The sequence below is a fragment of the Pezoporus occidentalis genome, unplaced genomic scaffold, assembly GCF_034315485.1.
Source record: "Pezoporus occidentalis ecotype Australia unplaced genomic scaffold, CSIRO_AGI_Poc_V1 ctg144, whole genome shotgun sequence".
Lineage (NCBI taxonomy): Eukaryota > Metazoa > Chordata > Aves > Psittaciformes > Psittacidae > Pezoporus > Pezoporus occidentalis.
In genome coordinates this window covers 1,391,119-1,413,562 of record NW_026913252.1, presented here as the reverse complement: position 1 = coordinate 1,413,562, position 22,444 = coordinate 1,391,119, and positions in this window count along the sequence as shown.

The following is a 22,444-nucleotide window of genomic DNA, read 5'->3' as shown; positions in this document are numbered from 1 at the left end:
GAGGGGCTGGGCTCTGCTCCCAAGGAACAAGGGATGGGACAAGAGGAAACGGCCTCAAGCTGCACCAGGGCAGGTTTAGGTGGAGCTGAGGAACAATTCCTGCCCCAGAGGGTGCTCAGGCATTGGAACAGGCTGCCCAGGGCAGGGCTGGAGTCACCGTCCCTGCAAGTGTTCACACAGCGTGGAGACGAGGCCTCAGTGCCATGGGTTAGTGGTGGCCTTGGCAGGGATGGGGAACGGTTGGACTGGATGAACTTAAAGGTCTTTTCCAGCCTCACTGATTCTGTGACTCCGTGATCATCCCGGGCTGCATCAGGGATCCTTGTGTTGGTGTTCGCAGGTTTGCGCGTTGTCGACACCTCCTGTGATGCTGTAGGAGCCAGGAAGGCCGCAGCCAAGTGACTTTCCCTTTCAGCCCGTTCCCCTTTATCAGGGAAGAAATAGTGTCTGTTTGTTTAGGTGAGATATTAGTCTGCCCCTGGAGCTCCAGGTCACTGTAAATGTAACACAAGCCCTATTTCCTGTTAGGAAAGGGGAAAAAATATGCCTGTGAATTGTCTCTGATGTGCTGCCAATTGTCAGAGGAGATTCAATTTGGTGCAGAATTACTGTGCTCTTAAAGAGCTGCACTGGTGACAGAGATTTAGGGCAGCTTCTACTGCCAGAAATGGGAGATTTGTCTTTGATTTCCCTAAAACCAGGATTGCAGCTGGTACCAAGTTGTCCTTCTGTGTTGCTCAAGGCAAAGTGGCTGCTTTGGAAGGGAGGCTGAAGCAATGGTTCAGGTTAATGGGACTGTTGTGGGATGCCCTTCGACCACCTGCACGTGGTTGAAGGGCAGAGACTGCGAGGAGGCTGGGCAAGTGTTTGGGGTGAGTCTGGGAGGTGCCGGGGCAGCTTTCTAACAGTGCATTGCTATGAGAAAGAAGAAATGGCATTTTTCTTGCCACTGAGCCAAAAGACCAGACCAAAAAAGATAAGAATTTACTCTGTGTGTGTGTGATGCACACATGTGTTCACTGTTAATCCAATAAAGCAAATATGTGACCTGTGAAATGACCCACAGCTGCTACAATAAATAGTGCTATAGATCACTCATGTATTTTGCTTTCTTTTGCATTTCCTATATCAAGGTCAGTTTCAGCTGTCATCTAAGCAGGGTACGCCTTCCACAAACACAGCAACATGAGGACAACTGAACTAGGTTCATCTATTTTGTCTCTCTTATAATAGAAAAAAAAACACATATTCCCCCCCCCCCAACTGTCAATGACGTATTTTTCCCTTCTTTTTTATTGTATTTATTGCAAGGAGTAGTATTTCAACTGGGTAAAGGTCCAGTGCTCTTAAGTGAAGCTGATGTTGACAGGGTAGACCAAGCAACATCCTTGTCTTCAGAAATATTCGTAGAATCGCAGACTGGTTTGAGCTGGGAGGTGTTGACGCGGGAGTCACAGACAACGCAGAGACGATCAATGTGATCAAGCGATTGCCAAATTTATGACAAAGCCTTAACCCCTTATATACTATTTCTTACATGCACTCACAGTGATTTGGCATATTATGATTGGATACATGTCTTGAAGACCCTTAGTGACTAACATATAATTGGTTAAGCACAGGTGTGAGAACTTGACCTCGAAAGCTTGCCAACAGTCCACAGTTCTCGTTAACTCAGTGAACTCCAGCTTCTTCTTATCTTGCTTGCTTGAGCTTCCTTGGGCCTCTCATGGCCTTGCTGCATCTTTCAGGATTATTCAGAGTTTATGTACCAATTATCCATTCTCCCGTGAGAACACTGTCTCCACATCTCCCCCTTTTTGTTTTATATATGTTTTGGGTGACTCTACTTGAGCAGGGGATTTGGGCTAGATCATATCTCCAACGTATGCCAACTACAGGCTGCTGGGCCTGCCCCTTTTTTCTTCTGTATGGCTCTCTGACAACAGGGGAGGCCATCCTTCAGGTCAAGGTCTGGCATGGCATGTGTCCCCACCGCTCCACGCCTGCTGGGTTGCAGCCAACAGTGGAGCTAAAGGTTCTTCTTGGTGGCAAACACAGAGGCCAACCCAGTCTTGCCCTTGACTGTGGTAGCAGGCATTTTGTCAGCCTCAGTCCTTGCACCTTGTTGTCAATGCAGTTTCACCTGCTTCATCGAGTAACAAGTGGCTACTACAGCAAGGCACACACAAATTTACATTAGCAGAGTATTGCAGGGTGCAGCAGCATGTTGAAGATGCTGATGGCAGCGAGGGACAAGACAGAAATTTCTTACCACTGGAATTCTCCCACCCTCTTAATTTGTTCCATCACCTGCTTTATAACACTACCATTGTATTAGAATCTTTCCAGCTTTTACCTTAGCATTTTCTAGCAGCTACTGCAAATTTCCATACTCTAGCATCTCTTTTACAAGTGACAAATCTGTACAATACAAGGTATAGTTCCTCATTAGGAACTGGCTAGTAAATACAGGTGGTTTTATAGACAAAATCACAGCCTCTAATAATAGCTACTCTACAAGCACACATATTCAGGATGTTACTTTTTAGTTGCCCCCAAGTGATGTTTTACAATCATTTGTTTTTCTCTTCCTCTGTCTCATTCTGCTTGGCGTATTCATGTCAGCTCCTGTAGCTGAGGCATCAGGTTTTTCCATTTGTCTGTCCAGCTCATGGCAAGGCTTCACAAACTTTGCAGGCAGTCGCCATGGACCTGTAGGCAGGAGGACACAAACATAGCCCCTCCTCCAGGTTATCAGTTCTTGAGAAGCTGACAGGTTAAACTGCACGTTGTTGACAGTCATGGAGTTTGCTGCATCATTGCCTCTTTTCTTTTTTTTTTTTTTTTCTTCCTGCCACCCTGATGCTGCTTAGGTGATGGTTCATAAAGCTTGTGGTTGCACTACCCCTCTCGCTTTTTCAGTTAGCAGTTCTTATTTCAACCGATCTACCTGTTCCTCCAAGTCTTGGGTTCACCCCCAGGTTACTTGAAACGTACTAAGCAAGGCTCCTACCACGCACCCACTGTGTTGCAGGTGCTCTTTAGGCTTTGTTTGTGGTGTCTCTACAAACTGCCTCAATACCTCAATAGACTGAGAGGTTGGGGCCTTTTTTTTGGGGGGGGGGGATGGGTGTTGGTTTTTTTTTTTTGTTTTTTTTTTTTTTTCCACTCCTCGGCTCTGGCTTCCATCCTGGCCGTTCCGCCAGTGGAGCACCGGGAGCTGAATCGGAGGGCAGCTTTTTTTTTTCTTTTTTTTGAACATGTGTACCGAACTCTTATCAAATAACTTTTTTTTTTTTTCCCCAAATCACTCACCCTGCTTTGCACGGCTACAAACGCCGGCCTGCTCGGCAGCAGCTACAGCTGCCTGCCTGCTTCAGCAGCAACCATAAATACCTGCTGCAGCCGCACTTTTGCATTAACCCTTTCTTGCCCGACATGTTAAACTGCTACCGGTTAAAAACTTTTACATGAACCCAACAACAAAAATACACAGAACACCGTCTGCCCTCAACACACACACACACACACACACACACACACACACACACACACACACACACACTTATGGGATCCCACAAGCATGCTCCACACAACTACAATATTTGAAGCACAAAATCCAGACAAGCATTGCTCCCACTACAGTCCCACGTACAGACCGTGGCGCAAGGACCCTGTGGGGACTAACAGCAAACCAGCTCCGAGAAGCATCATTGCAGTGCGAGGTGGCAGGCTCAACCTTAGCTGGTGTCCCCACAGAGGCTCTGCCTCCCCCACATCCCATGAGGCTTGGGCTTTTATACTGACCAAAATGCACACTCATTCCGACACAGGCGGCCAGCCTATGTTGGAAGAAGTGACCAGCAATATCTATAAAGGTCTCCAAAGGTCGATAGAAACCTGGACGTACTTATTTTTACCAACTTCTAGTACATGAGTGTCACAGAGAAACTGTATTAAATGAGTTGTACATGGGCTCCCAAGTCCACGGTCCGTCACAGTATGCCTAATACCCCTGATAAGAGCATATGAGAGACCTTCCCACCACCAGAAAATCACACAACACGTCTGTATCCCGCGCTGATCTCGCTTCCCTGGAGGTTTGGGGGAGGGGGGCGTGGAGGTGGGTGGTGGGGATTTTTTTTGTTTGTTTTTTTGTTTGTTTACTTTAACGTAAAAAAGGTTGCTCCCTTCACTTTAAGAAGGACTGAAAGCATGCATAAAACGGATGTCCTAAGCTCAGATTTCAATTCATTCCATCACTGACAAGGGGGGTGTCCTGGAGCGGTGCTGACTCTTTCCAGGGTTTCACCCATCGAGCTGGCACCCACTGCAAACCGGAATCTGTAATTTACACACATATAACCTCAACCTGTTAGTTTTACTTCCACAGGACCTTTCCAAATGCCGGTTTCCAAATCCTTGTACTGGACCAGAATACCCGGAGTTTTAGTCATATAACCTGAACCTAATGCCTGACCATGTATTATAGCAGGGGAGTCATTAAAGTCTCCTGTCAATAGCACAAAAAATCATAACATATACAGCTTGAGTATAAGAGGATTTTAACCCATATGTGGTCACTTGTTTGTCAGGCCTCCTTAACTATTTTGAGATCAAAAGCTTCCCCCTGCTGTGTAGTAAACACAGGATATGCAGAGAGGCCCATTGCAAAAAATTCACCTGTAATAATTGCATCTTTGATTAACCCATGCCAACAGTGCGCAGGATTTGTGCCCCCCGATACCTCTCCCCCCCCCTCCCCCCGTTTGCCTTCTTTAAGGAAGGGGTTTTATGGAGGATAAGGTGGAGGCGCTGATGGAGATGTGTCAATCCCAGTCTCAAGGACTTCAAGCTTTTTCATCAATTGCTGCAGCTGAACGTCTCCAAGGCCAGTGAGTAGCTGCTGATGAGCTGAGCAGACCGACCTGGGAGACAAAGAGTCAGAGTCTGGAAGCAGAGGATATAAATCTGGCTCGGATTCGGGGGACTCAGAGTCCGATTCTGGGTCGAACTCAGGGTCTCCGTTGTTCGCAGATGTGTCTTTCTTGTCAGGTGTCTTGTTCGGTACGTGGCCATCTGCGGACCTGGCTCTTACTTTCATTGGTTCAGGGCGTTGATTTTTTCGGCACTGTTCCAGGTACCACAGGAGGTGCAAAAGTCGTAACCGCAGCACTGTGATGGGGGTTAGGGGAGACAGCCCTTCTGGAGCTGTGGTGGCAAATACAGAAGCTACCGCCGCCCTTTCCGATTTCATCTCTTTCAAAGTCTCGAACACCAATCTCCAAAGTGTAGAGTGTTTCTGTGCATCTTTGGTCTCTTTACTAACCTCGCGATCACGGGACCACTTCAACAGCCTCTGTAAGGCGGCACTATCATATTGCAGTCCTGTCTTAGAGAGAATGTGTTGGAGGAGCTTCACCACCGCCTGTTCCTCTTTGGATAGCGTGGGCCCCATCTCCTTCCCAGCCGCTCACCTGATCAGGGCGAGATTCCCCAAGTTTTGCAGATGTCTGACTTCCCAGCGCCAGGGCAGTGCTGAATTTCGGCCGGCTCTCCGCCCCCTCCTTTTCCTCAGACCTTCAAACTCATCTTCGTCGAGTTACCGATCGGAGGGTCCCTGTTCGGGCGCCACTTGACGCGGGAGTCACAGACAACGCAGAGACGATCAATGTGATCAAGTGATTGCCAAATTTGTTACAAAGCCTTAACTATATAGCCTACTATTTCTTACATGCACTTACAGTGATTTGGCATATTATGATTGGATACATGTCTTGAAGACCCTTAATGACTAACATATAATTGGTTAAGCACAGGTGTGAGAACTTGACCTCGAAAGCTTGCCAACAGTCCACAGTTCTCATTAACTCAATGAATTCCAGCTTCTTCTCATCTTGCTTGCTTGAGCTTCCTTGGGCCTCTCATGGCCTCGCTGTTTCTTTCAGGATTATTCAGAGTTTATGTACTAATTATGCATTCTCCCGTGAGAATACTGTCTCCACAGGGAGGGACCTTAGATCTCCTCCAGTTCCACCCCCTGCCACAGGCAGTGACACCTTCCGCTAGAGCAGTTTGCTCCAAGCCCTGTCCAACCTGGCCTTAATTCATCCTCCAACATTTTCTGTGACAAAGAAATAAAAAACAAAGTCTATGGCGTATGTCCCATGAAATTGGCCATATGTTGACTGGATGTCAAACAGGCAGTTCTCAATGTGTCCATGTGTCAGTGAAGAACCTTCCACAAAAGAGATCTTTCTCCTGGTAGCCTCTGTGTCAGAGTTAATTCTTAAATAAAGGCTGTATAATCCATAAAAACAACCTTAACAAGACTTAATTTTTATTTAGCTTACCACTGCAACAAACAATAGCTTGCTCAATGGCTGGAAGGAGCGCAGAAGAAATGCCAAAAGCACTTCTTTTGGAAGAAGGCAAAGGGTATAAGGGATGGGTTTTGGCCATTTGGTCCCTTCTCATGGTTGTTATTACAGAGCTGGTAGGGTGATTGGGTGTGATTGAACCAGTGCCCAACACTCTTTTCTCTCCCCAGTGCTTTCAGGTGGAAGGCACACATTAAACACTATCTCTCAGTCTCTGGGCACTCACACTCGTAATGTCTGAGTATCTCTGAATCAAGGCACTCCTCGCATCATCAAAAGCCATCCTCCCTGAAGTCCTTTGAAACAGAGTGACTCTTCCTGTGCCGTGGTCCAGGCTCCCAGGCGATGATGCCGATGTTTAACGTGTTCTCTCCAGCTGTTTCTAGAGTTATCCAAGTTTTCCCTGGAGCGCTGGGTCTCGGCGGGGGTGGGGAGGGGGTGAACCCGAGCCCAATGGCTGCAGGATGGGATGGCAGCGCAGGGGTCGGAAGCGCCTGTGCACGCTCCTGTGGCTGCCCATGGGGACTTTCCTGGCCCTTTGACTTTCCCAGAAGTGCCTCGTTCTGTGGGAAGCACAGAAACTGCTCCGAGTAGGAACACGCATTCCTGTCCTTCTGCTGTGCCCTTGTGTCTCTGAGCAATGCTGCTGCAGGCAGGGGAGAAAACAATCCAGATGCATCATCTTATTCCATCAAATGCTGCTTCACAGAGATGTGGGGTCAGAAGTCAGCTCTGCAGCCTGAGCCATGTGGCTGCAAGGCTTGTGGCTTCCCCAGGAGCCACTGCAGTCTCTGTGCTGTGCAGGTCTCCCTCCCTTCCTGCCCCTGTCCCACTCTCCAGCGTTTGTTATCCCCATCCTTGGCTTTTGGTATAGCTGATTAAATGATGATTTCTGCCTTGTTTCTTCAGCCTTTTGCTGGCTGCCTCCTGAGCACGTGCCTGAATTAGGCTCATTGTTGCAGCTCTGATGCACTAAAACATATGTATGTATATATAATACACACCTACGTATTTGATATAGTTATATTGAGGGAAACAAGTGGTTGGGCATTAATTTTGCACTAAATGAAGGTGAGAGATTATTAATAAGAAAAAGATGTTGGGAAAAGCTCCTCTTTCCATCTCCCTTCGCCTGTGTTCTGAAATCTCCTTTAGAGGTGGCTCCTTTTTCCAGTCACCCTAAATCCTGTTAAGCCCTTTTCTTTCTATTTTAGTCAATTGAAAAATATCCTATTATTGCTTGAGGAAGTTTGAGATCTGCTTTGAAAGGGTAAAATGGACTTAATCTGTTTCTTGTGCGATAAATACATTTTAAGCTTCTTGGTCTGTCTGCACTGAAGATGTCAAAATTTAATGCTTTAAGATCAATGTAAGTGGTAGGCCTCTTAATACACTTTCTAGCGTAACACTCTAAAATACTTCCCACATTTACAGACATATATCCACGGAAGACAAGTACTGTTTCAGATGTACGTGGACATATCTGAAATAGCCAGGGAAAAAGTGTCTCTACTACAGTGTCATGAACTGTTGGGAAAAATAACTGTTACTCACCAAAGGTAGGATCCAGCTCCTGAGGAAAAGATAATTTCTCCTGAAAACACCTGCAGGGTGAAGTTTATTCCCCTTCTGTCAGTCTGAGTAACAGAGTAAGGATGCAGTAATAAATGATGGCATGGGCTGAAAAAGATGTAAGAGGCTGGAAAAGAAATCATTAATCCACTGCACCAACTCTGCTGCATCTGACACCAGCCAGAGATACTGGACTGCCACACATCACTTTTACCCACAGGTTTCTCTCCTCATGTGCACTGTTTTGCCTGGGGGGTTTTGTTTCAGCAGCCCTGAATCTTGTCCCCTCTGTGAGCAGGTTGAGGTACACAGGAGTGCCCATCTTTGGCTCTGATTGTATCATCTGCATCACCTGCAAAAGGAAATATTGCCTGAAAATCTGCCTCTGCTCCTTCCCTGGCTGCAATCTGCTGCAGCTCCATGGGTAGCCCATAGAAAACAGCGTAAAAAGGTTACCACAAAGTTACAGGGAGAGTAGCCAGCAACAGTTTTCAGGTTATTATTCATGCTGTTAAATATGACCTGAAATTTGTATCGTTGTATAACGACATGTCAAGTCCCCCAGTTCCTGCAAGGCCACTCTCTTCCTCCCCTTCACCTTCCATTGCTGGCTATCCAGAGAAATGAAAATCCAATGTGAGTTTCTGCTCCTGACACGACGACTGTCAGGAATACAGAAAATGGGGGTTTTCCTTTCTGCATCCTGAAAGTGAAGAAAAAAGACCTTTGATGTATCCAAAGTTCTGCTATTCTCTTTTCTTCTTTGAGCTAATAAAAGGTATCATTATATTATCACACTTGTGTCCCTTCCATGTTTACCCTGGCCCATATTTTGCTCTGGAACAACAAGATCATAAAGCATCCCATGAGAAACCCTAGGTTAAGTTTATTTGACTTTTTTTTTTACCCTACGTTGTAATCAGGATTGTTTTGCTAACTTAGTTCACTGAGGTAGCTTTTGGTAAAGGCTAAGATTTGTTTAAGTGGCCAGAAAGAAAACACATCAGACTGGTTTATGCCTTGCCACCCTGAATTGTAATGTTTTGTTTATTATGACTCTGGGCATGTTTTATTGGTGAGTGGAGAGGTCACAGCCTCCCATTTAGAACCTGTGTTTGTGCTTTACAGGTTCTGGGATTTGAAACCACAAGCAGCCGCTGAACTTTTTGGCTGCCTTAGGTAACCGTGACCAAGTGGCCAGACCAGGTCCTGTCCCCTGTGGTCAGCCTGCCAGGGGCAGTGAGTGTGACATTGGCCTGTGACTGGAGCTCTCCAAAAGAGCTGGAAAGAAAGCTGAGGCTGAAATCATCCCACCACAGCACACTCTGCTCTCTTTCCAACATTCCCAGCCTCTTGCCTTTTTAATGATCTTAAGTTTGGAGCTTTCTAGTAAATCCTTTCTTTTGGAAATGAATATGTGTTCATGCCCCACCTAGACAATATGTCAAAGATACACTCAACTTCTGTAACAGCAGATCACAGGATAACAACTCAGTAGAAAGGCTCCACAGATGGAAAACTGGGTTAGGGATGTATCCAGTGCTTTGTATTTCCAAAGAAGTCAGTGGTGGAACAAAGGTGCCTTCACTTCAAGAGGGTTTTCCAGCCTCAGACTGCTCAGTGAGAGCAGTAACATTGCCAGGCAATAGGAGATGGGGCGAGCTTGGAAAAAAATTGAGGCAGATTTGCTTTAACTCTACTCAAACAGAGGGGTAAAATTTCTTGCATAAAGCCATCAAGCAAGGGATGTTAAGGTGTGTGAAGAGCAGCCATGCACTAGTTGAGCTGTTTGATTTAAAAGCTGAGTAACACAAACACGTGGGCTCAATGATCTTATAGGTCTTTTTCAATCTAAATGATTCTATGATTCTGTGTATTTACTGCAGTCAGTGGAATTGCAACATTCCACCCTGGATGCTCAATGTTCAGGTGTTTTACTGCCATGTGTTTCATGTGCAGCCTGCCTCAGGGGTATTCAAAATGAGCTTGGTCTGATGTTCCTCACATACGTTGTGTGTCCATGGCGGATGCCAAATTCAGAGCAGGTTCTAAGAATAATGAATTCTCATTAACCTAATGGGTTGTACCTATTTTACAGTGGGGAAAACTGAGGCCTAGAGAATTTATTGGCCACATTATGCCACTCAACCCACAGCAATCTCCCGGCTTATGATTGTCTACCACTCACCCCTGAGTTCTATTTATCTGATGATATTTTATGTCACTAATGCAAACAGTAATAATGCTGCTGCAGCCATTCTCTCCCAAAACAAATATCACAGTAAAGCTACTATAACAAGCAATCTCTGTTGACCAGCATTAACTGGTAAATCGCCTTTAAATGTTTATAAATTCAGCACATTTGCTTTCATCCCTCTGTTGGAAGACACCTTCTCTTAAATACGTGTTTTTCCTGGTGAAATTGTTCTGCCTAAACCAAATTATCTATTCAAATGTGGAACTAATAAATCATCAATACAATGAAAATACACTATCTTCTTGGCAAAATGTTTTTTTTTCCTTCCATTCTCTGTGTTTTCTGGTATTATTTTTGTCATGGCCATTTACTGAACATAATAGGTTCTTCTTATCTACTTCAGTATCCAGCTTCAAGATTTCTTGTGCTTTCCCCAGAATTACACGAATAATTCATAGCTCAGACCTCAGAGGAAAACTTTAGCTGAAAGCAAGCCTACATCTCTTCTCTAGGGAAGAGATCACCCCACTGACTCCTTGAGGACAGGTATTGACAGGCTGTCACTGCTGGACTAACAGCAGAGGTGTGGGGATTGATGAGGAGAATGATGAGTCCTCCAAAAGGGATTCAGAGATTTTTGGTGCTAATAACTACTTCCGGTTTCACAAGCACATTAGAATGAATACCAGTCTATAGTCATATGGAAAAGAAAGCAGCACGAATGAAATGAATATGGATAAATGCATGACACTGTCCCAGGGCATGGGCATCAGAGGAAGGATGAGACTAACTAGAGGGGAACAGGCATAAAAGCTTTTATCTCCTGAGAAGATATTTGGGAACTTGGGATGCAAAGGGAACGCGGAGTAAGAACAAAACCTTTTATTGTACAGATTGGAATATTTTTACATTTGCTCCAGTTCTCTGTGCCTGATAATGGTCGTTTGCCCATCAGCCCGCAATGGGAAAACTCTTCCCACCAGTCAGTGTACATTGGCAATGATTCTGCTTTCCGCTCTGAGAACATCCCACTCTGCTACCAGCAGAAGCGGTAAGAGTCTAGCTTTGTTTGTTTGCCTTACCCCCCTGAGAGGAGCTTGTTCCCGAAAATGCTTATAAGTGATTCTTACTTCAGGTATATGTTCCTCCTGTGGGTTCTCAAGCTGTGGTCTGTAGGGTATGAATAGCACATGAAGTTGTTCCTGCTGATACCCACAACGAAACACTGGAAAACTGTGCAGTGATTGGCATCTCAGTGATGGGCAAACACACAGCATTAGCCTTTCTTTACCAAACCAAGTCGCTGAGTTCAGCTCTGGGAATTGTGTATTTGCAGATCAGTCATCACTTGGATTTTCTCCCCCTCTTGCTTGTCCATTCTTATTTATTCCATCTTTTTTTAATTCCATTTTGAACCTGATCCTGCAAGCACCAGCTGGCACGGTTGTGCAAGCAGTGTCCTACTGTCCAAAAGTGCATGTGCTTCATGGCAAAGAAACCCATGAATCTGCTCACAGCTAAGTTCTCTTGTTTCATCTTGCTGCAAGGCAGTGCTTTTGGATGTGTGTGTGGGGGGGGAATGCAAGGGTTGACAGTTTGCTGGCCTGGAAAGGGACCAGGCAGTAGTCCCCTGGGTAAGCTGACTTGCACGTTAAGTGGAAACTTTCATTATTTACCAACCAGTCAAAATGATTTTGCTATTGACAGAGGCTTCATTATGTCAGCCATTCCATTCTTTGAAAACATGGGCAAAACAGAGAAAAAGTGGTGGCAGGGAGGGGGAAATTCCATTTCTTCCTAAATTGAATGGAAACATCTTCAGGAAAATTAAAGAAAAACAGGAGAGATGGAGAAGAGCAAAAGAAATGACTGTAGCCAAAGCCACTTTCCTCTTTCTTTTTCAATCTCCCTTCCAACATGCTCCTGGTAAAATCATTACAAAGGCCGTTTATTTTTAAAATTGAAAGATTGGGGAGAGTCATAATGAGATATTATGTGTAAAAGTTGCACATAAATTTCCTTCTGTCATATTTTGGGCTCAACTAACGCATCCCCTTGGCAGGCCTGAGGGAAGCTGATCTCTTTAGTATAGATTGTGTGTGCTTCAATAATATTGCCCAAGGACAGAGCTACTGGGTGGCTGAGTTGGCTACATGCTGATTTAAAAATTAGCTGGGTTTTTATTGGCCACACTAAATTGCTCTCAAAGAAAAGGAAAGAAAAGTTTTACACCAGAGCGAAGCAGCATGTTTGGAGCAAGGCTCCTCTCCTTTGTCTTTTGGAGAATGTAATTTTGTTACTCACTGGAGAGTTTTGTTCTTTCTCACCTTTATGGAAGAAAGGTGAAGTGAAAGAAAGTGTGTAATATAGAGAAAAAGTCTTGAGTGTTTGGTCTCTGCAGTCTTTCCTTATAGGTTGTCCTGCACAGATCTCAAGGATATGGGGTTGGACAGTAGAATGTTATGCTACGTCGTGGTCTCAGGTCAAAGGGGTCTGTCTTCCCTTTCGAAGTGTAAGGACACAAGATGCCATAAGACTATTGCAGAAGTGTCCTAAAACATTTTTGTTACTGTGTTTGTGATGAGGTGGGTCTGAATTTTACTGCCACATCTGCAGTCTGTGGGCTGTGTCCCTTCTCTGAGTCATGGGCTTGTCCTGAAGGCTGTGGGAGTCATGCTTGGTTTTTCCTCTGAGTTTGGTGGGCCCTGATGAAGACTTTATTTCTTTCTTCATTTTGTCTTCATTGTCCCCATTGCTCTCTTTCTGAGGTTTTAGTGCTTCCAGGATCTCAGCTGAGGGATCTCCAAAGCTGCCAAGAGCTGTGACATTTCCTTTTCCTTTCCTTTCTTGGTCTAAACCAAAAACTAGTCTTCAAGGAATTGAAACCCATCAAAGAGCGGAAGAATAAATAATCATTCATAACAGTCTTTGCTAACCCGCCTTATTTAGAGCTCTGGAGTCCAAGTCCCAGCCACATCTCCTCTGTAGTCCATTTTTTCTGAAACACTTGACCTCCTGACTCACTTTTTGACCCAGCAGGCTACAAAATACCAAATGGAAAAAGGCATGGCCAAAATGAGAGGTTTAAAATGCTAGCTTTTAATGTGGGGAACGCCTAATTCATTGTAACTGTAAACAAGGTTTTTCGGCATGAGCCAAATCTGAGTACCCTTATGCTTGTGGCAAACCTGACTGAATCTGAGCTTCACATCTAGTCTGTGTCTCAGTCTTGTGCTAAACAAAAGCTTGAACTGGAGCTTGGAAAGCAAACAATTTAGCTCCATAGGTTCAGGTAATCACACTCCGAACTAAACCTCCCAAGCTTGTCCTATTGGGAGTTATAGTTAATTAAATTAATATTTCAGTCTTCTTCAGTGGTATCTCCATCTCTGGGCTGCAGCCTTGGGTGAGGTTGAAAGTCATACTTGCTTCCTTCGCTTCAAGGCAGCTTTGTCCAAAATCAGCTCGAGAATCAAAAGCACCATGTGCACCTATTAAAGCTCCCTCACCACAAGCTGCTCTGCCAGCACAGGCAGGTAATCCAGTGCGCTTTCATCTTGTGAATGTGAAAGAAGGCATCAGGGTTTATTAAAGAGTTTGTGTTGCTAACGTGTCATGCATCACGCCATTAATTAAGAGAAATTCCTTCTTCCCCATTTGGGTGACTACATAATGCTGCCAGCATGTATATATTATCCGTGTCTCCCCACCCTGGCCTAACCCAAATGCTGCCTGATGGATTGTACCCCAGAGAAGCTCCAGCCTCTTCAGGTAATTCAATTGCTGAGTCTCCAAAACCAAGGAATTAAAGAAACCTTTGCACTGGGCTCTGCTCCCTTTGTAATTAGTAGCAGAGCGAGCAGAGTGAAGTGGGGTACGGTGCATACATGTGTTCCCAATCACAGCCCACACAATGAAAATGTTTTCTTTCTGGGACAATCTGAAGAAACCTCATGGGGATCTGGGCTCTTATATATATATGCATGTAATAATAATAATAATTATCCTCATTAGAAAGTTAACTCAAGCTCTGTGACGTGCTTTCGAAATTGGTGGGCGAGCTGGGTGATGGGCCAAAGAATCCCAGCACGGCCATGCAGGACCTCTCGTGAGGCTGATGCTGGCCTGCCTTCAGCTGGGGCTGGGCAGTTCAGACGGGTACATCCTGTGTCCATCTGTTTTCCCACTGTGTGCACCACACAGAAACTGGTTGGTTTTGTAAAGTTTTCCCACCCAGCTTGGATCCCACAGCAGTCACAGAGGGGTTTAACAATCCAGGGTGGTCAGAGAAGCAGCAGACACTCACCTAACAGCCCCCCAGATTTATGGGCTTCTCACCAATCCTCCCCCTCCAAGTTCCTGAAGATCAGGGACACATAATGGGATGCTGGACCGTTATTTTACAGAGGGTAACAATATTATCCCTCAGACTCAGCCATAGGGTATAATTAGAGCTGTTCAGGAATTCTGTCATTAAAAGTCTTTTGGTTGGAAAATACCATTTCTTTGAAACTGAACTTTTGGGAGTGACTGGAGGGATTTAGGTCTCTCCCTGACAGGCAGACCTGAACACCAAAACTGTCTTTAAGTCATTAATTAACAGCCTGGCACAGTCACTGCATTACTAATTCAGTAATGACATTAACACAAATGCCACACACCACTAAATAACAATTCACTTCATCATGAAGATAAAATTGTTCAGTTGGAGGTGGGATGCCTGACCTAATAAGCCATCAGCCTACATCCCACAAATAATAACTTGCAGGCGAACATCACTTTGGTACCCAGCACTCATGGTAGTTATCTAATCCTGCCTGAACATGGCACTCCCAAGAGTAGCTTCAGCATGCCAGTCAATCCTAACAGCAGGACCAGCAGACCTGCAGGTATCCTATGGAAGTAGTACTCTCCAGATTCCATTATGTCCTGCGCTGGGTAGGGAAGGAAGGTGCTAGGAAAGCTGTTTGGAAGACAGGTGAGGTTTCCAACCCTTGTAAATGATAAAATATAACAACACCAGTAGACAACCATACAACTTCATTGCGTTCATTGAGCACCTCCTGACCTAAATATGAAAAGAAGAGAGTTTTCTAATAAAGGAATTTGCTACTGCTCAAGGACTTTGGTTTCTCACATGACTACTGTTTCAGTGAAATCTAACCAGTTCTCTGGGACAGGTTGGCTTTGAGGAATATTCAGATTCGAAGGATTCTGGAAGAAATTACATTCTTCTCAACATTTTGTAAAGAAAGCTGTGCTTTTCCTTTGAAGGTGACCTTATGATTTGAAATTTGAGAGTGGGGTTTTTTAGATAGGAAATAGCCAAATTTTGAAAGAGCAATGTGAATTTCTTAATATTTCTATTGACCTGATCTCATTCTGGTGTGTGTCAGTTAGAGTTAATAGAGGAAAGAGAAAATAGTTGAGACAATTCCTTAGAAACAGAAAAATCTACTGAGACAAGTGATTCAGGAATTTCAAGAAGTCTTGAATGTAATAAAACCTTTTCCCCCCTCTTTCAAGTACCATTTGCTTGAATGCCATTGAATGTCGGGTTTACATTTGGCTGAATTTCCTCCGTTTTACAGATTTTTAGTTTGCATTTAGGAAAAAAAAAAGCTTGGAAATCTATGTGGTGGCTCATGAGGATGTGCTCCTGGCAAATGTTCCTACAAGCTACAGATCCCAGAAAGCAAACACGGGAAATTTACTCCTAGAAAGTCAGTTTCAGGGAAAATCCAGACATTGTAAGAGAGCGAGAAGATCCTTGAGTCACTGTTGGTGTGGCCTGGGCATTGGTTGTGATGGTGATCGGGAAATGAACGTCACGGTTTAGGACACTGCAGCAGAGAAGTCAGCCACTAGTGGTTACCAAGACAGAGAGAAGATGATTGGTTTTAAACTGATACGAGTTTGTGTCAGTGCTGTATTTCCAAGGGGATGGGGAGCCTGAGTTAAACCACCTTGAGATCAAGCAGCAGTGCCTGCTTTAATGCTTTTCCCACCTCCACCCCCCAAAGTCTGTTTATTATGAACTCATTTGAAATAATGAAATATGGGATGTCAGTTTATTCAGGCTAAATTTTAGCACAGACTTCTGTGTATAGGGAAAATTGATTCTGAGCTAAAATCACTTATGCATTCTGCAAACCCTTTGGCTTCTCTTTGTAAATTATCCCAGATAAAAATGGGTTCATTTTTAGGAATGGCCTCTTCTTTCTCAGTTCCATTTTCAGGTACTTTCTGTGATCTGTTGCCAGGTCATCGGATCACTACTGTAGGTGTTTCCTTTTGATGTTTAGAAAGCAAAGGACAGACCATCTGAAAAGACACCAGTAATCAAATCAGCTGCCCATACTTCAGCTTTCAGGGATGTTTTCACATTAAGCCTAGTTTCACACTAAACATAGTTTTTTGCCCTAGATTTTAGTTAGAAACAGAACTCAGTAAACTTGAGTCTAGCCTGAAATGAACGTCTGAAGCAACAGACAGGCTCTGACTCTGAATCTCAGTCTGCAGCCGAGATCTGTGGGTGTGTCCACTGCATCTCAACACCAAATTGTTATTCTTACATGAATACCATCTGAGAATGCATAAAGTTAGTACACGTTTTGCAGTAAACCCTCAGTGCTTGGTTTAGTCTGATATTTTTAAACTTGAAAACAAAATTATCTGAGTTGCGTTTTCACAGATACAAAAAATGAGGCATTTCACATACACAGCTATATTATCAGAAGCGTTTGTGCATTTGACCACCCTATTTTGTGAAGGCTGTTGCCGGAAGGGCTGTGAGATGGACAGATCTACAGTGCATAGGCACTTTGGGAGCATATTAACTGCTATTGAGCATGTAGATGGGTACACTTTTTTTGTGTGCGCAATTAACCACTCCAAAATTTTGACAACAAAGGAATTATTATGTTCCTGAAAATGTTTATTATATAAATATTGTCCTTTCTGGTTCAGTAGTGTATTTTTCTCATTCCTTTTGTACAGCCATAAAACTATCCCTGCTCTTGCTTTTCCGAACTGGTGTAACTGGCATGTGGAATGCAACAGCTGGTTAACTCTGCAATGATCCAAGAGCAGCAGAAGACAAGGAGTGCAGAGGGGGCTGCCTTCTTCTGCCAAGTATGGAACTAAGCAGCTGCTTTGTATTTTCACATGAACAAAACTGTTTTGTTAACTGTTTCTTTGCCAAGGTACAGGATTTATGCCATGGGATATGGTTGCTGGCCCACAGGATTACTCACCTTCAAAAGTCTTAGTGATTCTCCTTTTGTTTGAAGTAGTGGCTGACAGCATCTAGCACAAATGCGTCTGTCACAGGAGGAGTAACTGTAGGATTCAATCAATCAGCTTTATTTCCTCTTCTTGCATTAAGCATGCCAATCTGTGAAAAAATACCCCTTAAAAGAACATTCTTAAGTTTGCAAATGCTCAAAAGCTCAAAAATGGAGAAATAAGTTTTCTGGTCATGTTTAATTGTATAAAATAATAGACTTATTAAAGGTCTAGTTCTGCCTGGCACAAGGCAGGGTTGGCTCCATCATCTAAATGTTGTCAAACCTGTTCTTTAAACTCAGTTTTTTTCAAAAGAAGTGTGGCTTTTTGGTATCACAGGGAGGTTACATTAAATCTGCCCAGAACTGAAGATCTGCATCTTATTATGAAGATGGGACGGTGAATGAGGAAACTACTGTTAATTAAAAGAAAAGTGAGATTCCTGTTTTTGAAGTGATACTGAGAAGAGAGCATTTTCCTGTTCAAAGGAAAGAGCCTGGAGAAACTGAGATAAGAATTACAGGGGCAGAAGCTGAGCCCTGTGTTGTATATTTGCATCCAAAGTTGCTCCTACTTTGTGGCAAGGATAATTAGGAAGAGGCTAATCAAGAATCTTAAGGTGGTGTGTCTCGTGTACTCATGTACAAATAAAAGAGGTGGTGTAGGGGAGGTGCAGTTGCAATCTCAGAAAGAGGTTCTGAAGGAAGTGGAAAAGATGCACTACAAATATTCAAGCTCCAGGCTCCAACCAGGAAAGGAGCAAAGTTCATGAGACTGTGAAGTGCCAGAAACCAGCCTATGGGCAAGCTGCTGGAGAGCCACTTGTGTGGCCTGTGGGTGCAATAGAAATGCTGACCTGCTGGCAACTCTCCTCCTTAGAGGAGAAGCTGGAACATAAGTCCCTGTTGGGGCACAGCACTGGAGCCTTGAATAGTGTGGAGCACGAGCCTGTCTGTGGTCACTGTACTCACAATGTTCAGTAGTAAATTAAGTGAGTCTAATTGGGCTGTGAAGTATGTTGTCTGTAACTTAGGGCATCTGTGAGGGTGGGTGCTCACAGCAAGCTCTACAAAGTCATAGTATTGCAGATGGGAAGGAAACATTTGCTTACAACATGATAGGAGGAAATGGGACAACATTCACCCCCATCGGGCATGGGACAGGGAGTCATGAAACACCAGTTTTCAAGCTGAGTATTTGCATTTGCCTCCCAAACATTGCCATGTGCACTCTGATGTGCAGGGCAGGACCTGCTGAATTCTAGACAAAGACAAGGCAATTAGAGAGTGATCCAATTGCAATGCTGAATGCCTGTTCTCTGTCTTCTGTTTATTCATAACCTTCTGTTTAAAGTCATCTTTGAGTTTAACTTGCTAAACAAAGCATTCTTATTCATAAGTCTTCCTGTTTTGAAGGGTGGAGGGGGAGTGAAGCAAGTCAAGATGGATAAACAAGGTGAACTGTTTTGGGGAAGACAGTGACTCTCCTTCTAGAGATAGCATCTTTCTGAGGAATACAGACCCAGGAATATTTTTAGAGAAAGCAGGAGATGGAGAGTGTTTTCAGCGAGACTGGAATGGGTCGGTGTGAGTGCTAGCAAGGCCAAGTGCCAACTCTGGGAAACAGTGCCTTCCATCAGGCGTACACCTGAAGAAAGCAGATAGGAGAGGAATGCTCTGAGTGGACCAAAGCTTCACACCAGTGCTCAGTGAGTGGGGCTGCAGCTAAAAGAGTTGCCAGTAGCAACAGGGAGGACAAGACTGTGAGACCCCAGGCTCCTCTGCATTCTGAGGTTGAAAAGCACTGTGTGAATGAAGCTGTGAACTGCAGGAGGTAGGAAGTGGGTCTGCAGCAGGATGCACTTCTGGACCTAACTGTGCCATGGAGCCCTGGAGCAGGGATGAGAAAAGGGGCTAATCACAGCTCTCCTGCTGCGTCAGGCTGCAGGCTTCTAGTTTTCCTGCAGGTCTAATAGGTTCACTATGGTCTGTGTCACAGGGATGCTGGAGATGGTGGAGCAGGGCCTTGAACCTAAGAACTGCCATCTAACTTCAACTCTGAAAACAGAGTGTCTCTGTTACCTTATCTTCGGCACACCAAACTCATGGTGACTTATGTCTATCTTTGTGCCTCAGGATCTCATCTTTTCCCATCCTTACCAGACCACTCTAAAGAAACATCCATGAGTATTTGAGAAGCATTTGGATGCTGTCATGATCAGCCTATTGAAAAACCTATGAGGAAATTGATAATTCTGTACTTGATGAAAGGTTTGAAAGATGTGTCATATATAGTGCAGGGGAACTTGTTTAAGCAGAAGAAAAATACATTAGTCTTCACTGGCAAATGCTCTGACCACACCACCCAAGTCTTGGAAGGCAGACGCAGGGACTGTGAGAATGAAGACCTTAGGACCAATGTAGGAGAGGATCTGGTTCGAGATCATCTTAAGAACCTGAACGTACACAAGTCCATGGGACCTGATGAAATCCATCCGCGGGTCCTGAAGGAGCTGGTGAATGAAGTTGCTAAGCCACTGTCCATCATATTTGATAGATCATGGCAGTCAGGTGAAGTTCCCGACGACTGGAAGAAGGGAAATATAACCCCCATTTTCAAGAAGGGGAAAATGGATGACCCGGGGAATTACAGAGCAGTCAGTCTCACCTCTGTGCCTGGCAAAATCCTGGAGCAGATTCTCCTGGAAGACATGCTAAGGCACATGAAAATCAACAAGGTGCTTGGTGACAGCCAACATGGCTTCACTAAGGGGAAATCCTGCCTGAGCAATTTGGTGGCCTTCTATGATGGGGCTACAGAACTGATGGACAGGGGTAGAGCAGTTGATGGTATCTACCTGGACTTGTGTAAAGCGTTCGACACTGTCCCACATGACATCCTTGTCTCTAAATTGGAGAGACATCAATTTGATGGATGGACCACTCGGTGGATAAAGAACTGGCTGGATGGCCGCACACAAAGAGCTTTGGTCAATGGCTCAATGTCTGGCTGGAGACCAGTAATGAGTGGTGTCCCTCAGGGATCGGTGTTGGGACCGGTCTTGTTCAACATCTTTGTTGCTGACATGGACAGTGGGATTGAGTGCACCCTCAGCAAGTTTGCCGAAGACACCAAGCTGTGTGGTTCGGTTGATATCCTGGAGGGAAGGAATGCCATCCAGAGGGACCTCGACACGCTTGTGAGGTGGGCTGATGCCAACCTCATGGAGTTTAACCATGCCAAGTGCAAGGTCCTACACGTGAGTCAGAGCAATCCCAGGCACAGCTACAGGTTGGGCAGAGAAGAGATTCAGAGCAGCCCAAGGAGAAGGACTTGGGGGTGTTGGTTGATGAGAAAATGAACATGAGCCGGCTTCAGTGTGCGCTCACAGCCCAGAAAGCAACCGTATCCTGGGCTGCATCAAAAGGAGCGTGACCAGCAGGTCCAAGGAGGTGATCCTGCCCCTCTGCTCTGCTTTTCTGAGACCTCACCTGGAGCATTGTGTGCAGTTCTGGTGTCCTCAACATAAAAAGGACATGGAACTGTTGGAACCAGTCCAGAGGAGGCCACGAGGATGATGAGGGGACTGGAGCACCTCCTGTATGGAGACAGGCTGAGAAAGTTGGGGCTGTTCAGCCTGGAGAAGAGAAGCTGCGTGGAGACCTCATAGCAGCCTTCCAGTATCTGAAGGGGGCCTATGGGGATGCTGGGGAGGGACTCTTCATTAGGGACTGCAGTGACAGGACAAGGGGAAACGGGTTCAAACTGAAACAGGGGAAGTTTAGATTGGATATAAGGAAGAAGTTCTTTACTGTGAGGGTGGTGAGGCACTGGAGTAGGTTGCCCAGGGAAGTTGTGAATGCTCCATCCCCGGTGGTGTTCAAGGCCAGGTTGGACAGAGCCTTGGGTGATATGGTTTAGTGTGAGGTGTCCCTGCCCATGGCAGGGGGGTTGGAACTTGATGATCTTAAGGTCCTTTCCAACCCTAACTATTCTATGATTCTATTATGGAGTAGGTGCTCCTTCAGAGAACAGCATCTAACCTGCATCCTTGAAAAGTTGTGAGGGCTTTGGAGAAAGCATGCAGCACCAGGGATTTAGAGACAGTAGCAGCTTGTGTCAAGTCAAAGGGATTACCAGTAGAGCAAAAACTAAGGCAATCTTGCCTTAATCTGGAAAAATGAAATTTAGAAAGGAAGTTATTTTCATAACGTTTAGTAAAAATTCCTAATGCAGGGCCTGCTTGCCCTCTCATATTCACTTCTTGCTCTGTGTTAAATATGGAAACGTAACTCCAAAAGAACCGGATATTACAAATGTTTGGAAATCCTGGGTAATGTGATTTCCAGAAGTTGGTGCAGGGGTTTCTGTTGAAAACTGCAGAGCTGTGTGTTCAAACACACCAGTCCTGGATCAGTCTGCTCTTGCAGCTCTGTTACACTCTGAGGAACACAAAAATCTTCTCTTTTTTTTGTATAACCTGGAGAAGCTGAACTGCTTCCTCATCTCCTGATGTGCCAAAATACTCAGAAAATGGTAAAGTATCTGTTCAGCTTTAGAATCATAGAATGGTTTGGATTAGAAAGGTCCTTAAAGGTCATCTATTTCCAACCCGCCATGGGTAAAGACACCTTCCACGAGACTATGTTCCTGATATATAACTTTTTTACGTATACATAACTAGTTTGCTTTTCATTCATACTCAATATACATAGTTTACATGTACTGAGAAGCTTCTCTGAGGACTTCACTGCCATATACATAAGGTTAAGCACAAACGGAGCATCACCAAACGAGGGGAGTCAGCACGGGTTTGGGCAGATTTAAACAATTAGCTTTGGTGAATCTTCAGATGTTTGTTTGTTAGAACTTGGCTTTCAAATTAAATGGCAGCTCCAAACACCCCCACAGTAGGGAGGATTTACCACATCCACATCGGGTTCTGACTCAATTAGAATCACAGAATGGTTTGGATTGGAAAGGACCTTAAGATCATCTATTTCCA